This window comes from Myotis lucifugus, unplaced genomic scaffold (genome assembly GCF_000147115.1).
Source record: "Myotis lucifugus unplaced genomic scaffold, Myoluc2.0 scaffold_669, whole genome shotgun sequence".
In the NCBI taxonomy this organism is placed as follows: Eukaryota; Metazoa; Chordata; class Mammalia; order Chiroptera; family Vespertilionidae; genus Myotis; species Myotis lucifugus.
The window spans coordinates 183,506-192,518 of record NW_005871717.1 but is presented as its reverse complement, the minus strand read 5'-3'; the positions used below and the strand labels follow the sequence as shown (position 1 = coordinate 192,518).

The 9,013-nt window shown below is 43.0% G+C and overlaps 1 pseudogene; it reads left to right on the top strand.

Moving 5' to 3' along the window:
- Positions 1-293: 293 nt before the first annotated feature.
- LOC102436531 lies at positions 294-2,732 on the top strand (annotated as a pseudogene).
- Positions 2,733-9,013: the final 6,281 nt, after the last annotated feature.

The following is a 9,013-nucleotide window of genomic DNA, read 5'->3' as shown; positions in this document are numbered from 1 at the left end:
CAGTAAGGCAGGGATGAAACTGGAAACTCATGGTGTTATTTTAAAACTACATCAAGCCGAAACCGGTTTGGCTCAGTGGATAGAGCGTCGGCCTGCGGACCGAAAGGTCCCAGGTTCGATTCCGGTCAAGGGCATGTACCTGGGTTGCAGGCACATCCCCAGTGGGAGATGTGCAGGAGGCAGCTGATCGATGTTTCTCTCTCATCGATGTTTCTAACTCTCTATCTCTCTCCCTTCCTCTCTGTAAAAAATCAATAAAATATGTTTACAAAAAAAAAAAAACTACCATCAAGATGAAAAGGAAGATGAATCTATGCCTACCTCTAGCTTGGTTAACCTTTTCCTGTTTTCCAGTGGAGTAAACCATGTCACAGAAAGAATAAGACAATCGCCAGGTTTAAGAGGGACATTGATCAGAATAAGGATCAGAATGTGTTTTTTTCTATATCTGTCTTAGGTATGTCCTTTGGGCCAAAACTATATAGTCTGTCAGGAGAAAAGAAAAAATAAATCTTCAATACAAGTTTGGGACAATGGTGGTGCTGGAGTCAGACCTGCCGAGAGCGGTGGCCCTTCTGAAAAACCTCCAGGAGCAGGTAATGGCTATAACTGCACAAGTTCAAGCTTTGACAAAAAAAAAAAAAGTTCAAGCTAGAGCCTATCCTACAGAGAGGGTCTCAGCCTCTTGGAAATGAAAGACCAGTTGCTACTTATGTACCTTGTGGATGAGTCATCTCACCCTGGACAAAGCCTCAGAGGGTCTCTTCAGGGACATGCTGCAGTTTTGAGACTGGTGGAGATTCGCACTGTTTTGGAAAAACTTCGTCCCATGGACCAAAAACTGAAGCATTAAATTGACAAACTGCTCATGACTGCAGTGACGGGCAGCCTCAGTGAGAATGACCCACTCAATTTAAGCCTCATCCCAGCAATATGATGAGCAAGTTGAGCTCTGAGGATGAGGAAGATGAAACAAAGGAAGGACAGTCTGGGGCTTCAGGGAAGAAATCCACAAATGGAGCAGTTAAGAAATATGTTCCACCCGCTTGGTTCCAGTACGTTATGATGAAATAGAGGCTGAGCGGGAGAAGAAGCATCTAGAACGGGTGGGCAACCCCTGGCACGCATGCCAAACATGGCACGCCAGTAACTTTTGCTGGCACGCAAAACCCTCTCTTATAATCTTCCATTTACAATTTTTGTGAACATTTGAATGACTTAAATGTTAAATTACAAGGAACTGGCAAGACACTTGATGTTATGTTTGGTTACATAAAGGCTTTTGAAAAGAAACTGGAAGTCTTTAAGAGGGATGTGGACGGTGAGAGATTTAGATATTTCCCAAACCTCATGAGGCACATCAAAGACCTCCCAAAAGATGACAGAACAGACTGTCAAAGCCTTCAAAAGCTGTTTTTAAACATCATCGAGTCAACTACTGAGCAGTTCTTCTCAAGATTTGCGAAATTCAGAGAACTGGAAGAGACAGCAAAATTCATGAAGTTTCCAGACAGCATGAAACGGGAGGAACTAAACTTACAAATGTTTTCATGGATAGACATGGCTGACTTTGAAATGCGGTTGATTGAATTTCAGAGTAGCTCAATTTGGAAGCAGAAATTTATTGACCTTAGAGTTGACTTGGAAAACATTGAAAAAAAGTGATTAGAGACAGGAGTACCAGAAAGAAGTGTCAAAAACGAACTATTGAGGACTTGGAATGCCATTCCAGAAAATTTTTTCTATTTAAAAAACTTTGCAACAGCATTACTCTCCATGTTTTCATCCACATACACTTGTGAATCTCTGTTCTCAGTGATGAATTTTGTTAAGTCTCATAATAGGAGTAGCCTGACGGATGAAAGTAGTAGCTCATGCATATCTCTGAAGGTCATGAAATATAAACCTGATGTAAAATTTCTGTCATCAGTGATGCAGCAGCAAAAGTCCCACTGATAATATCAAACGGAGTCATAAAGTTTTCTGTCGGACTATCAGTGTACATGTATACATTAAAAAATAAATGTATTTTTCATCATCATCATCATCATACTGTGTTTTTGTCACTCGAATGAATTTTCTTCAAGGTTCTTCACATACGTACACCTTAAGAGATGTAGGCGTAATATGTTCTCAAAAAATTAGGGTTGGCACACAGAAGAATTTTGAGTCAGAGATATTGCTGGTTTTGGCACGCACTCACAAAAAGATTGCCCACCCCTGGTCTAGAATGAGCCAAGAGGTAAGCATTGGCAGCTCTGTCATTCATGAACTTAAGGAGCAGGACCTCAGATGCTCCAGAGGAAATCCGTGATGCCCAGCGTCATCATGGTACTTGCCAGAGTCAGGAGGATCAACACAGGATTAACTATGAGGAGAGCGTGATGGTGCATTTAAGTGTCAGTGAGTGAGAGAAAGGACGATGAAAATGCGCAGATGTCATGAGCTCACAGCTTCATTCCCCCCTCCACTTCAGTGATGTCAGTGCTTTGACAGGAGGAACCCCTCATCTTGATGAGGATCAGAATCCTATTAAGAAGAAGAAGATACCCAAGAAAGGTTGGAAGAATAAAGGTTTTTGGAGGCGGCAGTGATTGTGGGTGTACATATATATATATATTTTTTGTCATCCTGGGATACTACCAGTTTCACTGTGTGTAGGTTTTTTCCTTTGGAATTTATTGTTTGCTCTGGACATGTGGAAATCTATTAATAAAACTGACTTTACTTATGAACAAAAAAATACAAGTTTGTACTACTGAATGGAGAACTTTTTATTAAAATGAACGGAGAACTTTGTATTAAAATGAAGGGCTTGCTTCTATTTCTTCTCTCTGGCTTTAGCTAAAGGATGCCACCTCATTGTTTCTTTTCTGTGCACCCTTCCAGGTAGGGTGGACAATCCTATATAATAAAAGGGTAATATGCAAATTGACCCTAACAGCAGAACGATTGGGAATGACTGGTCACTATGACACACACTGACCAACAGAGGGCAGATGCTTAGTGCAGGAGCTGTCCCCTGGTGGTCAGTGCGCTCCCACAGGGGGAGCTCTGCTCAGCCACAAGCCAGGCTGACGGCTACCAGTACAGTGGTGGTGGTGGGAGCCTTTCCCGCCTCCTCAGCAGCGCTAAGGATGTCTGACTGCAGCTTAGGCCTGTTCCCTGCTGGCAAGTGGACATCCCCCAAGGGCTCCCGGACTGCCAGAGGGATGTCTGACTGCCAGCTTAGGCCCAAACCCCCGGGGAGCAGGCCTAAGTCAGCAGGTGGACATCCCCCAAAGGGTCCCAGACTGCGAGAGGGCACAGGCTTGGCTGAGGGACCCAGCCGAGTGCACAAATTTTTGTGCACCGGGCCTCTAGTCCTATATAATAAAAGCCTAATATGCAAATTGTCCCCTCAACTGGGAGTTCGACCAGGAGTTCAGCCAGGGGGCAGGACTGGCCAGCCAACTGCCCCTGGCCCCTCCCCCCAGCTGGCCCCACCCCAGCCAGCAGTGGCGGCAGGCAGCCGGGGGAGGGGGGGGGGAAGGGAGGCACCAGCCGGCAGCCGCTAGGGACCCTACCCTTGCATGAATTTCATGCACTGGGCCTCTAATAATATCATAAATGCCTCTCCCTGGCCACAAGTTAAGCATGTCTAAATCTTGGATAAGTCTTACTTTTATAAATTAGAAAATATATTAAGACATATTCAAGTAGAGTCATACTCTATGCAAATTAGGGTTTCTGGCAACAGCTCAAAAAATGTTGAGTGAATGCGGAGAATAAAGTGTTAAGTCTGTTTATATAATCATAGCTAATGGGTATGGACTCAAAGTTAACTAGTGTCCAGTGGAATTGTGCCACCCATCAGCTATTTTATGCAAACAGTAAATGTTGACCAATTTCCTTTAAAAAAAGAAAGAAGGAGGAGGAGGAGGAGGGGAAGGGGAAGGGGGAGGAGAAGGGGGAGGGGGAGGGGAAGGGGAAGGAGAAAGAAGGAGAAGGAGAAGGAGAAGGAGGAGGAGAAATCTGCATGGAAAAAAATGACACTTTTAAGTACCAAGCCCATTGCTTGGGCTTACTCTATGATAACGTTAGGGATTGAAATGCTAAATTCTTCAGTTTTCACTCTGTGAAGTTTTTTTTACATCTGTACAAGATTTCAGAAGTGGCCTTTTACCAAGCCCAGGTGAGACGGAGCCCTTCTTGTCCCTTCAGCTAGGACAGTTTCTCTTCCTCACAGTTGTGCATTCTTGTGATTCTCCAAAGAGCCAATTCCTCACACAGCTGAAAGACACTCTAAGACAAGAGTAGCCATGTCCCAGGTCCTCTGTATGAGGCCAGAGAGAGGATTGCCATTTAAAATAAAAAAGAGAGTTCAAAGGGTCAGCTTTGGCTACCTCGAAAATTCTCTTACGTGGAACAATTAGAATCATTATAAAGATATTCTATGTCTTGGAAAGTCCCAGGGTATCCACAAATTGTATTGTAACTCAGTTCTTGGTCCTGGCTAGCAACAATGAGATTTTAACCTTTCTTCATGAAATTATGTGAAACTATGCCGTGGTGTATGCGCAGGCCACCCTCTTGGCTGAGGCGTGGCCCTGTGTATTCGTGGGAGGCCGTCTAGCATAGGGACTCAGTACTTCCCATCCGCCTTGGGTCAGACCGGGCTCTGTCACTCACTAGCTAGGCAAGTTTCTTAACTTGTCTGGCCCTCAGTTTCCTCTTTTGTAAAGTAGGAGTAATAGCTGCACCTACTTCCCAGGACTGTCTAGGGGTTTAATAAAATAATTCACGTGAACTCTGGCGCAGTGATGCTAAACACAAAGTGAACGCGCACTGGCCCTCTGAGTGGCATCCACGGTTAATGTTAACATGTCTGCAGGCGCCCCAGTGAGTTCCTTGACCACTGAGTGTTTTAAATGGTCAGGTTTGGTTCGATCATATTGAGTAAACATCCAAGGGTCATTTTCATCAGTGTTAACTACACTAAAGTAACGCTGTGATTTTTTTTCCTTCTAGATAATTTTAATGATCTGGAATGCTCTTAATGGGTATTTTTACAATAACTCAAAAGCCGGCTGCTGTTCCAGCTGTCACAGTTGTGTTTTTGTAGGGTGCCACTTTATATGCAATAGCCTTCCTGCTTCCTTGGTTCCCTTGGAAATACTATCACGAAGGTGACTGGCTCAGTGGACGTCACCTGATGGTATCATTATGTGCTTTCCATAGCAGGCCCACCTTTATTCAGCAAGCAGAGTGTGCCCTGTTCGCTGAGATTTTCACTAGACATGAAAGTCAGCCTCAGCTTATTAAATTAACCAAATGGCTGCACTGGTAGGATCTACAAGCATCCTTTTCTGTGGCCTTATCTCTGATAGCATGGAAATGGTGCTCAGTTTTCAGGCCGTTGCTGTTGTCCTTGCCATCCTTGCTGCTGCCAGCCTTTACACTGGCATGTATTACATGTGGGGCTTCGAGCTTAAAAGAAGCCCCGAGGAAAACCTGGATCTCCCCTGGACCTCCCTCAACTCACAGATGAAACAGGTCCTGACCCAAAAGAACTTTTGCCTCTTTCTGATAATGGGTTTTTTCCAAGCCTTTTATTTAACCTCTTCAGTAACTTCATGACGATCTTCGCAGAGGAGCTCATTCCCAAGGAGGCTCTTCCTCCTTCCATGAGGAGCATCCTGTGGGGGCAGGCTTCATACGCCCACAGGGAGGTGGTGGTTATTCACGGAGAATCCTGCACGGCTTGAAGGTTTAACTCCTAACCTGGCTGAGGAAATGAAGATGCTGAAAGAAATGCCACCATGTATTAAGAGAACAAAAGATTCAGAGCCTCAGACATTACCCAGGATTCAGCAGAAACATGGAAACAAGAGATGAAGGGGAAAAGGAAAGAGATTCCAGCGAGAGCTGAGCAACATGGTATTTTAAACATTTGAGCTTTTTGGGTTTTGTACCCTTGAGCTTTCTCATCTAAGCCTCAGCAGAGCAATGGAAGAAAACAAGTGGCTTTCTGTGAGTGTAGTTTTGCTTTGCCCTGGCATTGAAGATTCTTAGGACCCTTATAAGCAAGAAGCGTTACTTAGGAATTCTTAAAGCCAGGTTTCAAAACACTTGGCTCAAAGGCTGAGTCCTGGAATTCAAGAGTGTTATTAAAATTCCACGGTCATTACCATCATTGTAGATGGTGCACCCTCCTTTAAAATTAACCTAAATATGTTCTCCAAAACTGTGACTTAACCTACCCATGATATGGGTTTTTCCTATTTACATAATTAAATAAGTAAAATCTGTTATATATACTCTTTAAAATAAGTCATTCTAGATAGACAAGTTTTTACTGTTTACTAACTTTCAAAAATACTTAAACCATGTGGGATAGAAATATCTATAATAATAAAAGCATAATATGCAAATTGACCAAACGGCCGAAACAGTGGAATGACCGTCCGACGACCTTCCAGACGAAGCCGAGGCTGTGAGGGCCGAGGCAGCCGGGGCTGAGAAGACCTACTCTTGCATGAATTTTGTGCATCCAGCCTCTAGTTTATAAATATTTTAAGTGTTGCCATACTTTCTTAAGCGAAGTGTACAGGATAGAAATTGCCTTTCTGCCATTAGCTTGGGCCCTTTATTGTAGTTTGGGTACCATATATACCTTAATAATGATAATCCACATGTATTGGGTGCTCACCATGTGCTATGGACTGTGCCAAGGGCATTGTACACATTATCTCCAATAATCTTCAAATAATCTTTGAGAGAAAGACTATTTCTTTTCTTTTTTAAAAAATATATTTTATTGATTTTTTTACAGAGAGGAAGGGAGAGGGATAGAGAGTTAGAAACATCAATGAAAGAGAAACACCGATCAGCTGCCTCCCACACACCCTCTACTGGGGATGTGCCTGCAACCAAGGTACATGCCCTTGACTGGAATAGAACCTGGGACCCTTCAGTCCGCAGGCTGACACTCTATCCACTGAGCCAAACTGGTCAGGGCAAGACTATTTCTTTTTTAAAATATATTTTTATTGATTTCAGAGATGAAGGGAGAGGGAGATAGAAACATTAATGATGAGAGAGAATCATTGATTGGCTGCCTCCTGCATGCCCCCTACTGGGGATCAAGCCCACAACCCGGACATGTGCCTTGATTGGGAATCAAACTGTGACCTTCTGAGTCATAGGTTGACGCTCAACCACTGAGCCACACCGGCCAGGCTCTTTTCACTTCTTAATCACGTACTTGCCTATAGTATCTCCTCTTCTCTAGGTTAAAAAGTTTGTTAAATTGGGTTGGGGGGCAGGAGGGAGGGGGGTAAGAGATCAACCGAAAGACTTGTATGCATGCATATGAGCATAACCAATGGACATAAGACACTGGGGGGTAGGGGAAGCCGGGGTATTGTCAAGGGCGGGGAAAAAAAAAGGACACATATGTAATACCCTTTGTAATGCTTTAAGCAATAAAAAAAAAAAGAAAAAAAAGTTTGTTAAATTAATATATACATTTTTAAAAAAAGAGTAGCTAGAACCTGGCTGACATGGTTCAGTGGTTAGGTGTTGACGTGTGAACCAGGAGGTCATGGTTCGATTCCGGTCCGGGTACATGCCTGGGTTGCTGGCTCAATCCCCTGTGTGGGACTCACAGGAGGCAGCTAATCAATGATTCTCTCTCATCATTGATGTTTCTATCTCTCTTTCCCTCGCCCTTCCTCTCTGATATCAATAAAAAATACATTAAAAAGAGCAGACAGATTTTTTTAAACAGCTTCATTGAAATATGACTCACATACCACACAATTCACCCATTTAAAGTGTACAATTCAGTGTTTTTAGTATATTTACAGATATGTGCAACCATCACCACAGTCAATTTTAAAACTTTAAAAAAATGTTTTTATTGATTTGAGAGAGAGAGAGGAAAGGAGAGGGTGAGAGAGATAGAAACATCAACATCACTGGGAATTGAGCCTGCAATCCAGGTATGTGAATTCCTGACCAGGAACTGAACTGGTGACCTCCTGGATTATGGGTCAATGCTCAACCACTGAGCCACACCAGCCAGGCTCCAGTAGTTTTCTATTACACACTGTACTTAACAGTTTTTTTAAAAATATTTTTTTTTTATTTCAGAGAGGAAGGGAGAAGGAGAGAGAGATAGAAACATCAGTGATGAGAAACAATCATTGATTGGCTGCCTCCTGCACACTCCCTACTGGGGATCGAGCCCACAACCCAGGCATGTGCCCTTGATGGGAATCAAACCAGGGACCCTTCAGTCCACAGGCTGACACTCTATCCACTTAGCCAAATTGTTTAGGGCTGTACTTAATAGTTTTTCATACAGGCTTCTGTTCTTGTTTTTTGTGCTTCATTAAATACTTGGAAAAAAATATGAGTCAAAAGAAATGCAGTTCTTTGGTTATAATTTTATTGAGGTATGATTGTTCCTCAGTAAACTCACATATTTAAACTACAACTTGGTACATTTGACATATGTATGTACCATGAAGCCATCACCACAATCAAGATAGTTAACATACCCATCACTCCTCAGAGTTTGTGTCCCTTAGTAATCCCTTCTCTAGCCTTTCCCACCTCCCTCATCCCCCAGTGACTGGCTACCTGCTCTCTGTCACTATAGATTAGTTTACATTTTCTAGATTTTTATATAAATGGAATAATGCAATTTGTACTATTTTTTGGTCTGGATTCTTTTTTTCATCCTCACCCAAGGATATGTTTTTATTGATTTTTATAGAGAGAGGAGGGAGGGAGAGAAACATTGATTAGTTGCCTCCCATTCACACCCTGACTGGGGATCAAACCCACAACCTAAGTATATGCCCTGATTGGGAATAGAACCTGCAACATTTTGGTGTACAGGACGACGCTCCAACCAAATGAGCCACCCTGTCAGGGCTTTGGTCTGGATTTTTTTCAGTCATGTTGTTGTGGGCATCGATATTTCATTCCCTGTTATTGCTGAATAGTACCATTGTATGCATAT